This window comes from Beta vulgaris, chromosome 9, assembly GCF_026745355.1.
Source record: "Beta vulgaris subsp. vulgaris cultivar EL10 chromosome 9, EL10.2, whole genome shotgun sequence".
NCBI lineage: Eukaryota > Viridiplantae > Streptophyta > Magnoliopsida > Caryophyllales > Amaranthaceae > Beta > Beta vulgaris.
In genome coordinates, this window is record NC_079210.1 from 9,579,036 (window position 1) to 9,599,287 (window position 20,252).

Sequence of the window (20,252 nt, forward strand, 5' to 3'; positions counted from 1 at the left end):
GGGGGCAAGACAAGCACCACCGAAAATGAATAAGCTCCCAATCACTCGTCGGATCCACCGCAAACACGAACCCACACTGCGAGCAAACGAACACTCACGAACCACCGCGAGCAAACCCACACCGCGAGCACCATTCCAAATTGACTAATTTTAGAAATGGCAAAATCAGATTTAGAGGCTAGAAAGAAAGACTCCGCCTGAGGACAGGAGAAAATTGGACTAGAAGACACAACTAAGCCATAACAATGGCTTGATCTAGGAGAAAGAGGAGAAGGAGGAGGCTAGGGTTTCAATTTATAAAGAAATTGATTTGGAGGCTAGGTTTTTTAGGATTTGCTATTAGGGAGCTAGGTGGGTTTTCTAGAGAGAAGGCAGAGCCTCTCTCTCTAGAAATCCAGTGGTGTTGTCTTTTGTTTAAGAGGGTTCTCACTAGAACCCATATATATATATATATATATATATAATAATATATATAATAATATATATATTATTATATAATATATATATATATATATATATATTTACTTACAAAGAATATGATACAATCTTGTTTTTGAAATTTAAGTTGATGTGTAAGAATATAAGCGATGTAATTAAAGGATGTAGTGTTAATTATCGAGGTTATAAAATTTGAAGAGCGTTTGAAAGGTAGGACTTGTTATTATTAGCATTAGCTGAATGAGTATATTGTATATATATTTGTATTTAATTGTTTTATAATAGAAATATTATCTTGTTTTTGAATAATTTTTTTCCTCTCAAAACCAACATGAGAATGTAGAGTACTACCTTCGTTTCCTAAAGATCTTCCTTGTTACTGTTACTAGAGATACCAATGAGAATTAACTTGTGTAGGGGTGTGGGTGGTAAAGTAGGAGAGAGAAAGGGGTTAAGATAAAACAAATAATAAGAGATTAAAGTATGAGAGAGAAAGAGAGTAAAATTGAATTAATAATGTAATGGTGGACTATATGATAGGGACATGAGAGGGTAAAAAGGGAAGAAAAATTTCCAAATAAGAAATAAAGTAAAAGAGGGAAGATCTTTTGGAAACGCACTTAAACGAAATTTAAGAGGGAGGATCTTTAGGAAACGAAGGTAGTATGTAGTTGGTTAGTGCATTTTATTCAAATGAGATGTTATGTGTTCGAGTATAAAAAATGTTTAATGTATCTCGATGGACCACATGTGGTAACAGGACATGTTTTTACCTTAGATTATTTATGTATATATATGTATATATGTATATATGTGTATATATGTATATATGTATATATGTATATATATGTATATATATGTATATTATATATGTATATATGTGTATATGTGTATATATGTATATATATGTATGAGAAGGTATTGTGTCAGACTCGTCTGACACAATACAACTGGTCGGACCACATCAGTTAGTTTTAATTTTTTTTCAGTTAGTCTTAATTTTTTTTTCAGTTAGTCTTAATTTTTTTTAGTTAGTCTTAATTTGTTTTCAGTTAGTCTTCATTTTTTTTCAGTTAGTCTTCATTCTTTTCAGTTAGTCTTAATTTTTTTTCAGTTAGTCTTCATTTTTTTCAGTTAGTCTTAATTTTTTTCAGTTAGTCTTCATTTTTTTCAGTTGGTCATCATTTAGTTAATGTTTTTAGTTAGTTTCTAAATTTTTTTCAGTTGGTTTCAAAAAAAATTCAGTTGGTTTCAATTTTTTTTCAGTTGGTTACAAAAAAAAATTCAGTTGGTTTCAATTTTATTTCAGTTGGTTTCAATTTTTATCAGTTGGTTTTAAATTTTTTTCAGTTGGATGTAAGTTACCTCTAAATAAAAGTAACTTACCTCTAAATGAAAGTAACTTACCTCCAAATGAAAGTAAGTTACCTCCAAATAAAAGCAACTTTCAGTTACTTATATTATCACCAAACACACCAGACACACCAGACACACCAAACAACCAAACAATCATTGCTTACTTACAGAATATATCCCAACAACACTATCTTTAAGGATAAAGTTGTCAACTATCTTTTGCAACGTTAACCAAGTTGCATCATGGACTTGACTGTAAAAAATGAAACTGTTTTTCATCTTGCGGTGAAGCATAAGCAATTGGGTGTGTTGTTGGTGTTGCTTGAACAACTTAAATTGGCTTGCCAACGTCAAGGGAAAATGGCCTTGAAAGATGCAACTTGTTCTTCTTTTGATGAGAGTATGGTTTTTGTATCAGAGGAGAGAGGATCTGTGGTTTCGGAGTCGAGGAAGTTGCGGCGATTGTTGTTGTTGTTGCGGCGGTTGTTGCAGAGTTTGGAGATGACGGTGAAGTAGAAGAGGAGGAGTAAGGCGGCAACGAGGACGGCAATGAGAGCAGCCATTAAAGGAGAGATGTGAGAGGAAGAAGGAGAAGAATCATTGGAGTTGAAGAAGAGAGGAGGAGCGAGAAATTTTAGTATTTGGGTTAGGCTCGTCCGACCATAACTTATGGTCAGACGGTCTGACCCAATACTTTCACTATATGTATACTAGTGTTTTGTGCACGCGATGCGTGCGAGGATATTACATCCAAATGAATCATGATGGGTTGGTTTGGGTTATTTTTATTTTGAGCAATAAAACTTGTGCACTGCCCGTCTGATTTAATTTAGGAGAATTTTCAAAAAAAAATCTTGCTTGTTAACCGGGAACAGTTGGTCCATATACTTATTTGCCACTTAAATAGGTGAAGAGTATTTTTTCTCCTTTTCTAAATGTTCACACTTTGAGTTTCAATTATATTTGAAATGAAATTTTAAATTTTCATACACAATCTGATTTTGCATGAAATGGTCATTTTAAATTTTCTCCTTTTCTAAATTTTAACACTTTGAGTTTCAATCATATTTGAAATGAAATTTTAAGTTTTTCATACACAATCTGATCTCGCATGAAATGGGCATTTTTAATTTTTCTCCTTTTCTAAATTTTAACACTTTGAATTTCAATTATATTTGAAATGAAATTTTAAAATTTTCACACAATCTGATTTCGCATGAAATGGTTTTCGCAAATTAATGTCATTTTTTTTCTGAAAATGAATTTTTGCAAAAGTTGTTCGCAAAAAGGTTTGATATTGTTTTGTTTTTCAAAATTTATTTCTGAACATGAATATTTTTCAAAAGTTTTGGGCAAAAATTTTATATTGGAAGTTTAAAAAAAAGAACTAAATTTGTAACTTTTTCATCAGTTTCATAAATGAATCAAATTTCATACACATCTTGTTTTCTGATTTTATATGAAAATGAATCAAATTCAAGTCTAATTATATAAAAGGCATCTTCAACTAATTGCTATTATCTCCATTTTTCCAACTACATAACAGTCGACTAATGTGAAATAACTTTGAAGATTAAAAGAATTATGTATGTACCTATATGGAAGTCGCAAATCGCCGATGGACGAATGTGTGATATCAGTGTCAAAATCTTATGTTTTTCTCAGATTTGTGTTTATAGGTAATTTTTGTGAGAATGTAATTGTGAATGGTTATTGAGAACAATGATTTGTAAGTGAATTTTGTGAATGTTTTTGTATGTATTAAAGTCCTAGTATATTAGCTTTAGTTTGTAAGTTGATTTTTAGTTTTTGTAAAGTTTCCTGATCATTTGAGTGATTTGCGTGATTTTTACAACATGATTTTCTCAATTCTATGAGTGATTTGTAAAGTTTCCTCATATAAGTGATTTCTGAGTGATTGTTGAAAATTAATTTTAATTTCGGTAGCTTTGTTTGACTCCCATGTTGGTATTGAGATTCCTTTTGTAATTTAGGAAGGGAAGGGGGGCAAAAAAGTCAGTTCAAAAGAGGACACCGTTGCTCCCCCCTTCCCTTATATAATAGAGATATGTATATATGTTATATTAATTGTCAAAGTTTTGACTTAACAAGAAAAATCAAAATTGTGCGTGCACATATCTTGAAATAAAGGAAATATAATTTTCTATTCGATAATTAAAGATACTAAAGTTTAAAATTGTATCTTCAGGCTTGACAAACGTAAAAAAAAAAAAAAAAAGTGCAACAATTTGGATTGAAAAACTTACGTACCTTGGTAATCATATTTAACAGCAAGATGAAGCGGCGTTTCTTTGCGGTCGTTGGTAAAGGTAGCTACTTCGGGACCAATATCTAACAAGTAAGCAGCAACCGGGATACTCCGCCCTCCATTCAATAATGCCACATGAAGAGGTGTGTTTCCACCCTTATTTGTAGCCGTCCAAATATGTTGCACTGAAACGGACACGGGTACAAAAACGTGGAGTTAAGTATAATAAAGGGTATTAAACTTTGCATAAAGTTGCAGTTTGCTCACCCAACTTTCAAAAGTTGCATTTTGCTCATTTAAAGTATAATTCTTTTAACTTTGACAGTTATACTTTACAGGACAACAATTTAATTCTTAACGGTAATTTAATCTGGCTATTTATGGCTCCAAAAAAATGTGAATTTTCTCCAAAATTCTCCAATTATTGCCTACTTCTCTTTCTTTGTAGCCCAAAAATTTAAACTTGATTAACATTAATAATTAGCTTAAATAAATTATTTAAATTTTATTTATTTATTTAACCACTTCTCTAATATATTTGAAACAAAATAAAAATAAGTTAAGTTAGTATGGAGAGCAAATAGGAAAGTACTAATTTTATTAATAGCAAAAGAAATAGAAATTTTCCAAAAATGAAAAATCACCATGACCACACAATTCATCTCATTCCTCAAGCTTTCTCTCCTTGTTTCCCAAGACATTCTAGAACACCGAAATCCCCAAGTATTCTTCAACATTAAATATCTATTAATTTAATAAAGTTTAATTACTAAAATTTACTATAAATAGTATGGTCAATTTCACTATTCATCTCCACCTAAAAATCAAAAAGTTTCAAACACCAATTACCCACAACTCCGGCCACCACCACCACTCGTCTGCCCCTTCCCCTATGTCACCCAGACCTTACGCCCACCGTCGTCGACCAGCCGCCAGCACCACCGCCTTTACTCCATCCCATTCGTTATTCTGCTACACTCCTCCTCTTCTCCCTCCTCTCTTTCTTGTTGCTCCCCCTTCCCCCTGCCTTTTCTCTCCTCCTCGGCCCCAAAATTCAACTTCATCAATAGGACTAATGCATTTTATGGATGAGAATTATTGCACGTATGTTTAAGAACCATATGCTTTTTCATATTGTTAATTTTTACAATTTTAAAATTGTAAAAATTAACAATACTAGCATTTTCAATCTTACGTTAATTAAATATCTTGTGCGTTAACAATATTAGCATTTTCCCTAGATTCTTGTGTGTTTCATTATTTTAATTAAATATCATAAAGTTAGTGGAAGTTAGTGAGCCATGTTAACTAAAAATACTTTGAGTGAGTAAACTGCAACTTTTGAAAGTTGGGTGAGCAAACTGCAACTTTATGCAAAAAATTTAGTACCATTTAGTATACTTAACTCCAAAAACGTGAAAATGCAAATTCTAAAATGAGAGAATGTGGAGAACATGAATAAACACAATAGTCTCTTCTTTCCATTTTATAGTTTTCGTATTTCATTTTGAGTGTCCCAAAATGTTGTTCCCATTTCTCTTATTCGCATTTTTTAACATCAATTTTTACTCTCTCTCTCTCCACCTTTTCACAAGGGTTTTTGATACCCTCATTCATTTAGTGTTCATTCAATCTCATTGGTAGAGTATAAGAAAAAAAACATTTTTTTACTTTCTCTCTCCTCTTTTCACATACCCACCCATTTAATTTTCTAATTAGTTTTCACATTAATTATTACAATAATTCCAAAAAACACAACAACTCCCAATGCAAGTGTATAAGAGCAACGACAATGGCAAGCTACAACCACTTGTAGCTTTGTGTGCTACATCAGATTTTCAAATTATAATATTCCCAAGCTACAGTATCCCAATGAAAAAGTACAACCACTTGTAATGTTTGTAGTTCCCACATGTCATGACCATATCAACAATTGCATTTATACATAGAAAGTGAAATGAAAAGTGAAAGTGGAAGGACCCACAAAAGGTAGAACAAAGCAAATAGCGTTGTGGAACTACTTGGCTTCCGCAAACAACAACCTTCTTTTCACTCCAACAACCAAGCTACTAAGCACTAGCTCCAACTCTTTAATATTTGCAAGTTGAGACCTATTTTGGTCCGCTGGAGGTGCTCTACTAATCATGCTTTCCTTAATTCCCATGTCAAAAATGAAATGAAAACTATAAAATAGGACCGAGGGAGTATTTCAAAGTTTTTTTATAGTATATTAAGGCTATGTTCAGTTCACCTTATTTTTGCTTATTTCAGATCAGATCAGATCATAAAAAATAAGTTCAGATAAGTTCAGGTCAGATCATACTTATATTTAAAAACTCATTATTACTATTAATACTATTATTTACTAGTACATTTGCTCAAAATGATTATTATTGTTGTTGTTGTACTTGTTAATTATTAATATTGGTAATTATTATTAATCTCGTTGTTATCATTATAAATGTCATTGTTATCATTATTTTAAGTTATTTTGTTGTTATTGAAGAATAGAAAATTAAAAGCCACGTGTTAAGAACATAAGATTTCCGCAAAAATAAGAAATATCTAAAATATGATAGCTCAAATTCATGACAACGAAACTAATAAGTTCGGATCACTTTCCAAATAAATTTAGATCCGGTGTACCTATTATTTTATTTTATATGAAAAAATGGGTTGAGTCTGCCGACTTCTCAAGTGTGAAACATTTTTTTTAAGGGAAAGTGTGAAGCATTTTAGAAGTGCTCTTACAAATTAATGACTTGGGTTATAGAATTATTTTTAGTAATAATTATTATTATTATGATTATAATTATAATTGTTGTTATCATAATATGATAATAATAATTATAATTGTTGTTATTATAATATGATAATAATAATTATTATTATTAATAAAAGTTGTGTAAAAGTTGTGATAGAAATAAAATGATAATAATAGTAATACTTTGAATAAGATTGTATTGGATAATAATGAATTACAAAGTAAAATCAGATCAGAACAGAAAAAATAAATTCAGATTAGATCAGATCAAAAAAATAAGTTCAGATCATATCAGATAAATTCAAATTAGAATTTTAGGTGAACTTAACATACCCTAATTTTTTTTTTTGATCCATATGAGCCATGAAGGCGGTACAAAGTACAAAGAAAGGGAGGGGGGATTCGAACCTATGACCTATCGTTTACAACAGCTCAATCTTAACCACTAGATCAAGACATCCTTGGTAACATACCCTAATTTATACAAAGGAAAAGTAAGCTTTTAGAGGGAACATATTTCTTCCTTAAACCAAAAAAAAAAAAAAACCGATTTAGAACCCACTATCTATTTTTTTTTAAAAAAATCAAAGTTTCACAAAGTTTACGCTCGGGTCCAACAGGGAAAAGACAAACTTACTGTCGATGTGATTATGCTGATAGCAGGTAATCAGGTGTTCAGCTATCTTTTCCGTATGCTGTTTGGCTGCAAAGTGGAGAGGTGTTTCCCCATCGGCGTTTGGAGTAGAAATGAGCTTTAGGCGGTCAGCCGCGGCTGAAAAGTTTTGCAAAGCCTCAATGATGAAGTGGAGGTGGTTGTGTTGAGTGGCAACATGGATGATATTGTTACCATGGTTGGTCAAACCAAGGAGATCGTCGTCACTGTAGGCGGCTACTGCAGTTTCCACGTCTACGTTCCTGGCTTCTCTAAGGAAATCTACGTTCCCTGCTACTGCAGCCTTATAGATTTCCTTCTTCATGCTTAATCTACGAATTTTGCTGGATATTTCATTTAACTTTTGTTGGGGAAGCTACATGTATATATCCCATTATTAGTACGCCTTCAAGCTTTCTCTTAGGTCTTCTCAAAGTCGTAAATAATAATATGCTCAGATCTAAATCTCAAAATATAAAGAAAAAAAAAAAAAGGCAATTTGCATTGCCAGTAAAATCCAGTGTTAAATAAAATGATGATTAATATTAAATGAACTAATACGGTCAACCACTAGTTGGCATTTGATGTACTTTGTCGTGATGCACTGATGCTTGACTAATTTTGCCGATCTGTTTTCTACCTAATTTCCATGTCTTAGGGAATGAATTTGATAGTCGTTAATAAATTGCGGTAATAGAAATGAATTTTAAGTGTAATTTTATTAGGGAAGCACCCTTAAAATCTCTATAAGGAGACATTTTTTCTCCATGGGCAAACAATCTCACCCCTAAACTTGTGTTTTTGTCTCCAACGAAAAGCAATTTTCATTATCACTCATTACCACCTTACAAGGTGGTATTGGATGGGAATAAAAATTCAAGAAGGAAAGTGGACACTTTAGGATAAATTAGCATTACCATGGGAATGAACAATGATATTTTTCACAAATTTACACACAAATTCATTCCCATTACCACCATTTATGACCAACTACCAAACGGGCCGTTAGGGAAATCACCACTGGTCAAAGAAAGTTGCCATTTGATTAATTCCTAGTAGGCTAGTATTTCGTTTAATGTCGAAATGATTATAGTTTTTGTTTAGGACAATTTTCACACTAAGGCTAGTTTATTTGGAGAGTGGGTTGACAATTAACTTGCGAATAATAAGAACTTGCAGAAAATAAAGTTGCGAAATATAAACGAGAATACACAAGAAGTTTTTACATGGAAACCCTCTAGAAAGGAGGGAAAAACCACAGCAGGATTGGTATCCTGTCAATTCACTGTTAGGTGTGATCAATGAGAGAACCGGATATGCCACTCCAAGGCACGGAAACTACGCTTTCCTATTAGTTTAAATTCGCCCCTCTAGGATCACCAGTTACCACGAAATAACTAATGAGATACAATGGAGAGAACATCCACTTAGATGATCTTCTAAGTGAATCAACAAGAACTTGTGTTTAGTGTTTGTGAAGAACACTCAAGAAAAGATTGCAAAGTTTCTCTTAAGCAAAGCAAGAAGGTTTAGAGAGTATTGAAAATTCTGATTTTTCTCTAACCCCTACCTCATAGGAATCACAAAGGTTATATAGGAAATATACCCTTCATAGATTAGAGTGGTTACTTTCATAACCCCCCCTTTTAATCACTGATTAAAGACCTTTAATCCACTGATTTAAGGATCCTAAATGTCATTAAAAGGTAAACGTACACATCACAACCGTTGAAAACCGTCAAGGCATCTTTTCACATTCCAAGGCAGAAGACATGTCGCGACTCGCGAAGAAGCTCGCGAGTCGCGAGGCCCAGGCCGCGACGCCTGTCGCGACCCGCAACGGTCTTCTGTTTTCCCTTGTTTTCAACGTGCTTTTGCCACTTTGTGTACTCTAATCTTTTGCATATTACACCTCCTCCTCTTCTAGTATAAGACCATATGAGCACAATAAACCCATTACCCTATAAATGTTCCAACATTCACTAAGGGCCTGTTTGGTTCACTAAACTGGAATGGAATGGTATGGATGTCCATACCAGGGTGGTATGGATTCAAAACCCCATACCAGTTTCAATCTGTTTGGTTCAATCCTGTAATGGATTCAATGTCCAATTCTGCTGTTTGGTTCACTTTTGGAATGGATCATGCATCCAGATTTTATTTTAATATAATTGTTCCAATTTCCAAAGTAAAGATAGACCATAAATCGCAGACTCTTTCTTCACAATTCCAATTTACATGTGTCACTGCCATGATGAAGATAAATCGATGCAGCTGCTCAAGGCCTTCATATGATACAAATGGTTCTTTTCAAAATCAAATTATTGCAACTCAGCTAGAAACAATATCTCCAATAGAAAACTCATGCCAAGAAATATAAAAAGAAGAAACTTGATTATAACATCCTTAAGTCGATGCAAACTTTTCAAATACGATAAGAAAGCACATGCCTCTGGACATTTATTTTGATGAAGGGAGCTCATCAATTTCCTGAAGGTGTGAGGAGTAGATGTCCAAAGTTTACGTCCTTCAGATGATTCATTCTCGATTGCTTCATGGACTTCAGCTTTAGAGCATGGAGAGAATACCCCACCAAAGAAATTCGAAGAAATGCAAATATTGGATACTTTACTTGAGGTTGCAGTTAGAAGAAGAATTATAAAATCGAGGAGCGTCAACTCTGCATACCAAATTGGAAATGAACATTTCTGAGATAAGGCCAAACCGAGGAGCAATTTGAAACTGTAATTGGTGGTGGTCGGCGACGGTGGTGGTCGGAAATGGGTGGTCGTTGACGGCGAGCTTCTCTTGTCTAGGGTTTAACCTCTCTCTCCCGTCCACACAAATTAGGGTTTGAAACTTGAGGGGAATGGAGTTAGAAACTTAGGGGGGGAGATTGGGATTCTAGGGAGATGGGGTGGAGATAGATACCCTTAGGTATGAAACTCTACCCTAAATATATCCAACCAAACAATGGAATGGATGTCATTCCATTCCGTTCCATTAAAAATACCCCAACCTAACACCCCCTAAGTTGCTTGAGTTTGCGGAGGAGTACAAGTTAAGCTAGAGTGAGACTAGAGAGAGCAGCGAGTGATGATTGACAAAGTGTGAGCTAGTAGATTATTCATACTAAGTTACAATAATAACGTTGTTTTTTAACCGTTTTTCTCTTGGCACCTGATTGGCCTATATCCTATTTTAATGGAACGTGGGCATATCCCTTCCCTTGGCGGTTATCTTCAATCTCACTTCCTTCTCCCATTATACGTTGCTTCCTTGAATATAGGATGCCTTCAAACTGCTTGTCAAGTCATCGATCTTTTTTCTTCTCTTCGCGCATTCAATGAGTTGTTGCCACCTGTCTTGGCGAAATGATATAATCTTGGCTGCTTGTTTATTTCCTTGCCACGTCATATTAAACTGACCCCTAATAGTTCCTTTACAGATTGTTAGCTTTAAATCTTTTTGTAATTAGGGAGCAAACCCAGTAAAGAGTATGTTCATGTTCCTTAGTTTTGAAATATTTACTTGTTTCACAATGACAATGCTTTTTTTCAGTTATCCTTCGTTTTATGTTCATATAATTTCGGTTCTTATAGGGAAACTCTTGGAGAGTTTGATGTCCATGTAAAAATACTAAAACGTCTTTAGACACATAAAAAATAGGGTTATTTCTCAGATAATACCGAATAATGACCTAATAATTTTTTTTCAAGGGAAATACCAAATATGATACATTTAGTTAGCAAGGCAATTTTTAGAATTTTCAAAAACGAATGGACAACATTTTGGTGTTGACCTTGCCTTTCGCTCCAATTTCTCAATCTCTTTGTTGTTTTCTACACAACCCCTCCTCATATCTATACAAATATATTAAAAGACATGCATAAATAAGAAACCGTGCCACGTGGAGCTCTCCCTAGGGAGTTTTAGTTCATGTAATCCATGTACAATAAAAAAATTTAGAAATTGCGTAGTATAGGATTTCATCCCAAGACCTTAAGTACATATATTAAAGTCTTAACCACTAGGCTAAGTTGTATTTATATTATCATAAAGTATTATATATTATCATAACCACTAGTTCATGTAATCCATGTACAACTTAAGCATGCTAAGACAGGACCTTAGCCGCCAACCAACAGAGGCAAAACCTGAAAAAAAACTACTTACAAATCAGCAAACCATCGATACTCACTAGGGGTTATCTCCTATACACTTGAATGATTCTATTTTTTACAGTATATTGAATCTGTTTGACAATAGCACTAATAGACGGGACCTTGTCATTCCATAAAGCATCTTTCTAGCCATCCACACTTGATAACCTGAGCAGCAATGGCAGTCATGAACACCTTCTTCCTGAATCCTCCACCTTTACAGCTTCTGCGTACCCATGTCACTTAATGATACAAGATATTAACATTTCTCCTAATGCCTATCAATTATATTATTGAATCTGACTCGTGCATCTCATACTAAAAGAGCATTTAAAAAACAAATATGAGTGAATTTCAGCAGCAGTACCATAGTACATCAATTTGTGCATGTTGTGATACCCATAACAACCAGTCTCTCCCTGGTTAAGAGTCTCTGCTTCAGGGTAAACCATAGAATAAATCTATGCTCTGGGACAGAAGGCCTGTTCCAAACTCCTTTGATGCGTCTCCAAATTAGCTCAGCAAGGAGGAGAGTTTTATAGAGTTTAGCTATACTAAACTGACCAGAGTCAATTTGTGAAACCTTAGACCAAAGCTGGTCTTTCACACTGCATATACATTTTCGGACCCAGCTAGCACTAGAGGGAAATTTATACCCGTCCCAGATTGCCTCTTTTATATAGATAGAATGCACCCATCTCATCCAAAGATTATTACCTTTTTTTGTGGGAGATATCCCACACATGTTTAGCAACATCAGCTTGATACCACAAGATGATGTTCCTAACACCAAGCCCTCCACTGGATTTAGATGTGCAGACAAAGTCCCAAGCAATATACTCGGGGTTGTTGCTATCATAGGAGCCATGTCAAAGATAGTTCTTACATATAGAATTGACAATTGATCTTGTGCATCACAGACTTAGGGAGAATAAAAAAATTTTGTCCAGTATACACAAATAGACATAAGAACTAAGTTTACTAGTTGCAATCTGCCATTGTAAGATAAGTTCTTGCTACTCCAAGTCTTCACTCTAAGGCACATTTTGTCAATAAGGGCACACAATCAGCAACATTTAGCTTCCTGGTGCTCATGGGGACACCAAGGTATCTAAATGGGAGGGACCCAATTTTGAATCCTATAACTTGCTGAATTCTATTTATTTCATCAGCTCCCATTCAAAAAGGAAAATTTCATACTTTTCAGGGCTCATATGAAGGCCATTAGTTTCAGATTATAGCTTGAGATCACTCATGAGCATACACACAGAATTATAATCACCTTTAGAGAAAAGGAGCAAATCATCTGCAAAAACCAGATGATTTAGTTTAAGATGTTTGCATCTTGAATGAAACTTAAACCAAGGAAGTTGGTAACTTTAGAAAAGATTCCGGAACCATATTCCATACAAAGAGTGAAGAGCAAGGAGGAGTGAGGGTCCCCTTGTCTCAACTCTCTTTGAGGTTGGATGATCTTACTAGGACTGTCATTAATCATTAGAGCCACTAGCATTTTTTCAACAAAAGACCAATCAATAGTGTCATAAGCCTTTTTGATGTCCAGCTTCATGAGGCAGCAAGCTTGTTTATTAGAAGGTTTCTACATCTTGACCGGGTTCTGGAAAAGGAGAACATTATGCATAATGTTTCTCCCATTAATAAAAGCCCCTTGTGTGGGGCTATTTTCTTCAGGCAAAATAGTATTAAGCTTTGGACATATATGCTTTGTTAAACACTTATAGATAGTGGAGCAGCAGGTAATGGGCCTGAATTCACTAACAGTGTTTGGGATCTTCACCTTAGGAACTAGAGTGAGAGTAGTGATGTTAAGCTCTCTAACCATCATACCAGTCCTTAGGACGTCCGAAATGGCCTGACCAATTTCAATATCCATAATATACCAGGAAGCCTTGAAGAAGGCACTGTTGTAGCCATCAAGGCCAGGGGCTTTGTTGCTAGGGATGGAAAATATCACTTTCTTGACATCTTCAATAGTGAATGTAAAGGATAAGCTATCACAGTGAGCAATAGTAAAAGTAGGACCAAGCTGAATCATATCTGGGATAAGAGCAGTTTTGTTAGCTAGGCATGCATTCACAAGCAAGTTCTTATAGAAATCCATAAAAGCCAGCCCAATAGCATCAGGAGAATCCACCCATTGACCATGCAGATTCTGAATAGCTTTGATAGTGTTCTTCTTTTGTCCAGCTAACGTCTAGTATAAACACTAAAACAACTACAAGAGGGAGGATGAATTGTAGTTGGGGAGATTTTTAAACTTTTTGCGGATAATAAGACTTGAAAGATAATGAAGAGAAATAATATAAGGAAGAACACTCGAAGATCCTTTTAACAAGTTTCTCTTCCTCAATTCTTTAGGAAGAAACCTTGATCTTTTATTTATAAAAGTTATTATAACTTATTATAAATTAATCCTCACTCAGTTCCTCTAAGAACCAGTTCCCAATCACCTTGTTCCCCCTGAACACGTGACTTATGTTGGAACATTTATGGTGTAATGGGTTTTCATGCTCATATGATCATATACTAAAAGAGGAGGATGGAGGTCTAGTATGTTAAATATTAGAGTACACAAAAACGCAAAGGCACATGGAAAACCAAGGAAAACAGAAGATTGGTCGCGGGTCGCGACCAGTGCCTTGTCGCGACTCGCGACGTGTCTTCTGTCTTGGGGACGTGAAAGGGTGCGTTGACGGTTTTCAAGAGTTGTAATGTGTAACGTTATCCGTTTAATGACTATTAGGATTCTTAATCAGTGGATTAAAGGTCCTTAATCAGTGATTAAATGGGGGTTATGAAAGTAATAACTCTAATATATAAAGGGTATATTTCTATATAACCTTTGTGATTCTTATAAGGAGAGAGATAGGAAAATCAGTTTTTCATACTCGAAACTACTTGCTTTGATTGAGAGAAACTTTGCTAATTTCTCTTGAGTGTTCCTCACAAACTCTAAACACAAGTTCTTGTTGATTCACTTAGAAGATTATCTAAGTGAATTGTTCTCTCCATTGTATCTCATTAGTTGTTTCGTGTTAACCCGTGATCCTAGAGGGATGAAATTAAACTAATAGGAAAGCGTAGTTTTCGTGCCTTGGTGTGGTATATCCGGTTCTCTCGTTGATCACACCTAACAATCTATTAGTTTAATTTTCTCTTTCTTTTCGGATATGGCTCAATCACTTAGGGACATGACTATGAACTTCCAAAAGTTGGACAAGTTCGAGGGGGTGGGATATCGAAGATGGCAAAAGAAGATGCACTTCTTGTTTACTAATTTGAATGTGGTATATGTTCTATCAACACCCATGCCACCATTCCCGAAACTCAAATCCCTTCCTTGGTTCGCACACACAGCAGCATGCATTTATAAAGAATGTCTAACCCGAAAGACAGATTGCTTTGCTATATAATATGATGTTATGAGTGCGAGCGGAAGCAAAGATTTAGAGATATAGTTGGATATACGGCAAAAAAAGTAATATAATTGGACACAAATTTTAACTTGGGAAAAGTCCTCAACAGGCACAAATCGACGAACAACGAGCACCAAATAATCCACTATATATATGAAAAATTTGAAACTATAAGAACCTTAAATAATTTGAGTAAGTAATAAAATTACAACTCTGACTATTTATTAACAACTCAGAAAGGAGTAATTTAACAAGACACTATAATATTTGAGTAGGGAGATTGTGTGTATAAAAGGATCTAATCTCTCAATTTGTTAGAGAGTCAAACAATCTCTTAATAGGTGCCAACAATTATCTCAGAAGTAGAGGTAACTTACATTGTAGATAATCTCTAAGCCAAAATATTATATGTAGGAAGAAATCCTTAAGGATCGGAGCCTTGAGGATAATCTGTAGGTTATTTTGGTGGATTGCTTCTTGTGAATGCCCAAATAGAACTCAATTGTTTATAGAGGTGCTTAAATTGGTTGACTAATGCAAAAAGAATAGAGATGTCTCTAGCATTGATTCCATGAAAAACCATGTAGAATATTTTGCCTTTAATGCTCTTCATATCATAATTTTGCTCAAGATTTTTATATTAAGATGTGCACTTCAAATATATTTTACGATGATCAAATCCAATTTGTAAGAGCGCTGACCTTCATGTAAAGAAGTTTGAGATATATCCTTAAATACGGAAAACATAATGTGGGCTGTAGAGAAATTTGGGACACACAAATCCAGCAACGAAAAATAAAACAGTTATATTTACCCTAACAATGTGATGGTTGATATACAAGTTCACATTGTGCATATAATGTGAGGGGGGAGGGAGAGGAGGGGGGTGAGAGGGGACAGAACAGAGGGGTGAGGGTGAGGGGGTGAGGAGAGGAGCGAGGGTGGAGGGTGAGAGGGTAAGAGAAGAGGGAGCGAGGATAGGGGTGAGAGGGGAGGGAGGGGAGGGGTGAGTGGGGAGAGAGTGGGGGTGAGAGGGGAGGGAGCGAAGGATGATAGTGGATGAGAAGGTAGGGAGTGAGGGTGGGGTGACGGTGAGAGTGGAGGATTGAGAGGGTGAGAGGAGAGGCGGCGAGGGCAGGGGTGAAGGGGGGAGCGTAAGGGTGAAGGAGATTGAGGGGGTGAGGGAGAGTGAGGGGGTGAGAGGGGAGGGAGCAGAGGGTGATAGGGGATGAGAGGGTAGGGAATGAGGATAGGGGTGAGAGGACAGTGGGGGGTTTAGAGGGTGAGAGGGGAGGAAGCAATGGTAGGGGTGAGGGGGGGAGGGAGCGATGGGGTGGAGGTGAGGGGGAGAGGGCAGTGGGGAACGAAGGAGGCAGGGGAGTAGAGTGAGGTCTTGGCTTCTCAGCTGTTAATTTTCGATTTCTCTGGATGTGGAATTGCTTTAGTCTACTTTTGAAGCAAGCTTCATGATTAATGTCATGCACCTACATCCTTAGAAGCTACTAGAGATAGGTAGATCATTAAATTCAAGAGAGATGCATGCCTTGATCATCGTTGTCCCCAAAAAAATTAAAGGAAATAAGAGAAAGATAGAAAATATAAGAAAGAAAAAGGGCAATTCATCATCTGTTACTATAAACCGTTCTAGGTGACGCTTAGCTGAGTTTTACATAGCATCTTAGTATAGTGAAGCAAAGTTGTGTGTTTGGTGCAATATATTTGTTCTTGGACAAACTTTACATTATTTCTAGGACTTTTAAGATATGGAATGCTTGGTTCGGAAATTTCTTCATCTACCCTTCAATAAAGATGCTCAAACTCATGGCATTTAAGTTCCTGACTACTTAATGTTCCACATTTTAGCACCATATATCAAGGAAAATGGAAATAAGTTTTTTCACTAGATAACTCACATCATTGATTGCTGTGAAACATTTTACATGAAATATGAGTGTTTATGAAGCAAGTTGAGATATTATGTCGGAGTTTTCTGACTTGCTTAGGGATTGGGTAGAATAGTGTTGCTTTTGGTTCTTCTGTATTTTTTTTTCATATTTCAAATGTACATGCTGGTTCACTAGGATAAAGTCTATGGACATTAGGAAATGATTGAACTCCTTATCATACATGTCTTTAGTATCTAAGGTCTCAACTGCTTTTGATGATCAACATTATTGTTCGCCATATTATGAAAGGCATGTTAAATGAAAGCCTGTTTAATGAAAACCGTAGACCTGACTGAAACAATATCGTAGTTTGTGCTTGGAAAACAGAAGAAACACCTTTTATGTTGAAGAGAGCAGTGGCTCAGCCTCTGCTGAGCAAATGAGCAATGCGAATTCAGTTCCAGCAGCAAACTCCGGACCAAGAAAAGTCGGCGAGTGAAGAGACTTATGTTGAAATAGAGGTCTGTTTATAGAGCGCTCAATGAGACACATCCTCTTAAGTTTGATTTGTCCATGTGTATCTTTTGCAAAATATTTTCAGGTTTTGCAAAATATGTTCAGGAACAAGTTATTCAAGATTCTGATTTTTTCTACACATGCTAAATGAAGAGAATATTTCTTGGTGAACCATCTATACTAACCATGTACTGCAGGTGACGACTGAAGGAGTCATTTCCCAAACATGGAGATAAGGACGCACACTTAGTTTCTTTTTTCTTTTTGTTGTTGTTCAATATTCTATTTTTGTTATCCATTTGGGAAAATGTAAGAAGATAATATTGGTGGAAGATTGGAGCATTGTAGTCATTTTGTCATTGCACTGTATTAGTATTATGTTAATATCCATATATAACCTTTTAATATTCAAACAGATATGAATATAATGTTCAATATACCTTTAGCTTAATTATAGTTGATTGATTTTTTTCAATTCAAATTGAAAGAAATTAAACTGGATTTGTAGAAACGTAAATTACTATATTAAGATCAAGCCAAATAACATTTTAGGTGTATAATTAGAGGATATAATGCACTGCAAATCACTATAAAATTCTAATGGTCTAACATCTCCTTATTAATAATAAATTTTAAGCCTGGATTGTATATATAGTAAATTTGTAATTAGTAAAATGTTTTTGTATCAATTTGATATATGGCAGGAAAACAGAATAATCTTACAATCAGCTTGTACACAAAATATGAAAAGGGTATAGGAGTAATTGGGTCATTATTTCTAACTACGACGATCAAGCTAAGCATGATTGAAGGGAAGAAGATGGTGGAAATTGAATGAACAGAGTAGGTCAGTTGCGAAAATGCTAAGAACAAGGTCTTTTATGATTATTATATTACTTTCTCCGTTCTAAAACAAGTGAAACATTTCTCCCTTTATGTGAGAGCGTTTTGAAAGAACTGTTTCACTTATTTTATAATGGATGAAGTATTAGACCTTCTAGCATCTCGGGGATTTGTTTTTATAGCTTAACAAACTACTACTTTCGCATTGGTGATGCGAACTCGCTCACCTATTTTCATGATTATTTAGATCAGTCAAAGCGTGGTTCTCCAAGTAGAAGAACATGCGCGAACCATTATGACAGGTTATTGACAACCAAAACACGTGAAAATAGGGTCCGTGAGATTACATTATCAATATATTTACACGATTAGAGTAACGCTAATTAGATTTTGCCCCCTTGAGGGACCACACTTACCACTGAAGATGCTATGGGGCATAGCAATTAAGCTACTACATGAGCCACCCAAAAGACCCTTTGCTTATTGTTTTGTTGTAAAGTCTAATGGTACATGTTAACAGTGTCGCCCTTATAGTTAATCATCGCCTAATATGAACTAATCTCTTTTGCTAATAGGCATGATTGAGTTCTTGTAACAGATATAACACTGACTCAAAGGACATTTTTTAGGATGCGAACAACCCTACACATATTTGTAACCCAAAAATAGCTTGCACTAACAAGAGTTATTATGCTATCTAATTACTTTATCTTCGTAACTACCAAGTTCACATGCTTTTGTTTTGCTTAAATCAATTATGCTAATACTTGCATTTAGTTATTCACCTCCAATTTCACTACCTTATGGGGCTTGCACTAACAAGGGTTATATGCATATATGCTATGCGCAATCGCTACATGTTGCAATTATTAAAGAACAGATGAAGTATTACATTAATCAATAATAATTAAGATATTTTGTCCAAAATAATAACACTATAAATTTTAATGACTAAATTTTGCTACCTTGGGGGGCCGTGCGCGATAGCGCACGAGCCAACAACTAGTATTGGTTAAAAGTAAGGAAGGATAGAGAGATTTTGCTATATTAGTCTCTAGAGTTAATATATCATATTATATCCGAAGTATGTCTATTATCATGGTTAAGAGTCTGAATTTGTCTAAGTAATTATAAACGTAATTAGTTTTGCTTGTCATCACTTGTAGATAGTAGATTAGTTTCTATTTACTTATTTGTATTAGTTATTATAATCTCAAATCCCCCCAAATCAATGTATATATATAGGTAAACAGGTATATAATCTCGCTTATTTATGTGAATAGTATTTTTCTTAGTTAAACTTTGAGTTTAGGAAGTTCATTTGTCTCTCTGTGGGATCAATCATTTCTTACCCTTTTACTAGTTGTTAATAATTTTAAAGGATTAAGATAGATATTATAAATTATTAATTTGTGTACGGTAAATGACTCATATCACTAATTAGTTCTCTAATTTGAGTGTTTCATAAATGTATGTATGTCCTAAAGTTCTTGAAAATTAAATTTAAAAAGAACAAAAAGTACAATAATGAATTATGCCATGTACTTATTGGTTGTTTTACACAAAGTAGCTATCAACTATCAGCTAATTATCGAATCCATTTATACAAAAAAAAATTAATACAATAAGTTAACAAGTATAAACTTTCCACTATTTGTAATCCCCAACAATTTTAAAGAATTTTATAAATATATTTAATATTTATATAGTTATATTTAAACCCAAATGAGTTGGGAAAATGATTTGACTATTTAAAAAGGGTTGACTATTTTAAAAAGTCAAATGAAATTATTTTTCATGGCTTAATAAAATTGGAAATATTTTAATTAAGCGTGTTTTAATAAAAGTTTTAAATATTAAAAGTATATTGAAAAAGAAGTTTAATGGAATCGAAATTCCTAAAAGGATATAAAGGGAAAGAGTCATGT